The sequence below is a fragment of the Cryptomeria japonica genome, unplaced genomic scaffold (assembly GCF_030272615.1).
Source record: "Cryptomeria japonica unplaced genomic scaffold, Sugi_1.0 HiC_scaffold_34, whole genome shotgun sequence".
NCBI lineage: Eukaryota > Viridiplantae > Streptophyta > Pinopsida > Cupressales > Cupressaceae > Cryptomeria > Cryptomeria japonica.
Genome location: NW_026728856.1, coordinates 134,580 through 137,500, shown reverse-complemented (window position 1 = coordinate 137,500; position 2,921 = coordinate 134,580). Strand labels below are relative to the sequence as shown.

The window sequence follows — 2,921 nt, the reverse complement described above, 5'->3', positions numbered from 1 at the left end:
CCCGCCCAGCTTCGCTCACCTGTCCCGGGCGTCTGGTGCGGAACCTTAGAGTAAGAAACATCACCGTGCACCTTGGCCAACGTGCGCGACTCGACCGAGCGCGCACTGGCCGAGGTGCACACCGATTTCACCTGGGTGCGCGCGCAGCACCTCGGGCGCACCGGGGTGCGCGCACAACGCCCGGGTTGCACCGTGGCCTGTGTGCTCGGGGCGCCTCGGGTGCGCGCTCGGTGTCGCCCCCGCGCGCGCGGTAGTGCGGGCAGCGCACCCCGGCCCGGCCCGGCCCCGACGAGAACGCAAACGGGCAAAAGGTTTATTCAAATAGCATTGCGACGCCCGGCGAAAAACTAAGAAAGGGTGCAACACCGGGACTTCCCGGGAGGTCACCCATCCCAGTACTACTCCGGCCCAAGCGCGCTTAACTGCGGAGTTCTGATGGGATCCGGTGCACTAACGCTGGTATGATCGCACCCGTTATGAGCTTGTCGCAGTGTGTACTTAGCAAACCGCGACCCACGTGCGAATCCACCCCGGCCACCCACCCCCGTCGAGGTGCACACCCTCCCTCGCGAAGTGCGCCCCGTTCGCCAAGTGTGAGCCCTGCCCGGGTGCGCGCACCTTGCTAGGGCGTCGGGTGTGCACCCGGCCCGGCCTACGTGCGTGCACCTGGACGGGGCGTCGTGTGCGTGCAGTGTCCCGTCTGCAACGCGGTGCCCACACACCACCTCGGGCGCAACGACCTGCGCTCACATGTGGGCCGAGTGCACCTTGGTGCATGTTCGGGGCGCCTCGGGTGCACGCTCGATCTTGCCCCGGTGCACCAAGGCGCTCGGTTTGCCCCGGGTGCGCACTTGGTGCAAGGTGGGCACCCAAAATAGGGATCAAGCACCAAAACACAAGTTTCGGGATGCAAAATGGGACCCAAGGACCACAAATGCGTTCCAAGACCCATGATGGGTCCACGAGAACAAAAATGTGTTCCGAGACTTAATAAACAAATATTGGGTTTTAGGAGAAGAAACATGCTCTGATGCCCAAAACGAGAATCGACCCCGAAAAGGCCACAGGCCAAAAGTGGGATGCGAGACAAAAAAAAATGGGACCCGAGGACCAAAATTGGGTTCCCAGGTCGAAGACAGGGCAACCGGACAAGAAACGACCTCTAAGGCTCGAAATGAGTCCCGACGACTAAAACTTGACAAGAAGCACCCATCAGGCACCCAACTCGACACCCATGGGATGCCGACCCACCCGGGCTTCCACCTAGCACACCTTGGCACCCACCCACCCTCGCACCCAACCTCGCACCCAACTTAGCACCTTTGAACCCACATTGGCACTCACCCTGACCCTGGCACCTTGGAACCCACATTGGCACTCACCTTGACCCTGGCACCCACCTTTGCACTCACCTTGGGACCCACCCTGGCTCCCACCTCGGCACCCACCCAGACACCCACCTTGGTTCCTTGGCACCCACCCCGACACCCACCTTGGCACGCAACTTGGCTACTTGCCACCCACCTTGGCTCCTTGACGCCCACCCCGACAACCACCCCGTGACCTACCCTGGCTAGGGTTGGTGCACACCCACCCTGGTGCCCACCTTGGCACCCACCCCATGACCCACCTTGGCACGCACCTTAGTACCCACCCCGTTACCCACCCTAGGACCCACCCCGTGACCCACCTTGGCCAGGGTGGGTGCCTTGGTGCGCACAACTTGCCTGGGCTGCACACCAGGGCGGGCTCAAGATGGCACCCGCGTTCCGTTTTTTTCACTATCTTTCAAAACGGAAATTTTAAAATCTCGTTTTTTTTTTTTTTTTGCCTTTTCTGGAAATTAGTGAAGGCAGCGCATCAAAGGTGCGCAATGCTGGTGCGAACCCGGGAGCGCTCCGATGTGTGCTCCAAGGTGCGGCGTGCACGAAGTCCGAGCCCGGCTTGCCCCGGGTGCGCACCTCGCGTGCACCTTCGCCGGGGTGAGCACCTTGGCTGGGTTGCGCGCCCTGGTGCGCACCAAGGAGCGCTCTGAAGTGTGCTCCAAGGTGCGGCGTGCACGAAGTCGGAGCTCGGTTTGCCCCGGGTGTGCACCTCGGGTGCGCACCTCGCGTGCACCTTCGCTGCGGTGGGCACCTTGGCTGGGTTGCGCGCCTTGGTGGGCACCATGCAGTGCACGAAGTCGGAGCCCGGTTTGCCCCGGGCGCGCACCTCCGCCAGGGTGGGCACCTTGGTGCGCACAACTTGCCTGGGCTGCGCACCAGGAAGGGCTCAAGATGGCACCCGCGTTCCGTTTTTTTCACTATCTTTCAGAACGGAAATTTTAAAATATCGTTTTTTTTTGCCTTTTCTGGAAATTAGTGAAGGCAGCGCATCAAAGGTGCGCAACGCTGGTGCGAACCTGGGAGCGCTCCGATGTGTGCTCCAAGGTGCGGCGTGCACGAAGTCGGAGCCCGGTTTGCCCCGGGTGCGCCCTGGTGGGCACCATGGTGCGCACCAAGGAGCGCTCCGAAGTGTGCTCCAAGGTGCGGCCTGCACGAAGTCGGAGCCCGGTTTGCCCCGGGCGTGCACCGCGGGTGGGCACCTTGGTGCGCATGCCTTGCCTGGGCTGCGCACCAGGGCGGGCTCAAGATGGCACCCGCGTTCCGTTTTTTTCACTATCTTTCAAAACGGAAATTTTAAAATCTCATTTTTTTTTGCCTTTTCTGGAAATTAGTGAAGGCAGCGCATCAAAGGTGCGCACCTCGCTGCCCACCACGGTGCGCAACGCCGGTGGGCACCCGGGAGTGCTTCGAAGTGTGCTCCAAGGTGCTGCGTGCACGTTGTCGGAGCCCGGTTTGCCCCGGGTGCGCACCTCGCGTGCACCTTCGTCGGGGTGGGCACCTTGGCTGGGTTTGCCCCGGCTGCGCTCCGAAGCGGGG

General features: G+C 62.1%; 1 non-coding gene across 1 annotated transcript; it reads right to left on the bottom strand.

Moving 5' to 3' along the window:
* Positions 1 to 354: 354 nt before the first annotated feature.
* On the bottom strand, positions 355 to 473 carry LOC131861979 (5S ribosomal RNA). Its single transcript, XR_009361008.1, has one exon. It is a non-coding gene; the product is annotated as a 5S ribosomal RNA (ribosomal RNA).
* Between the last annotated feature and the right edge of the window lie 2,448 nt (positions 474 to 2,921).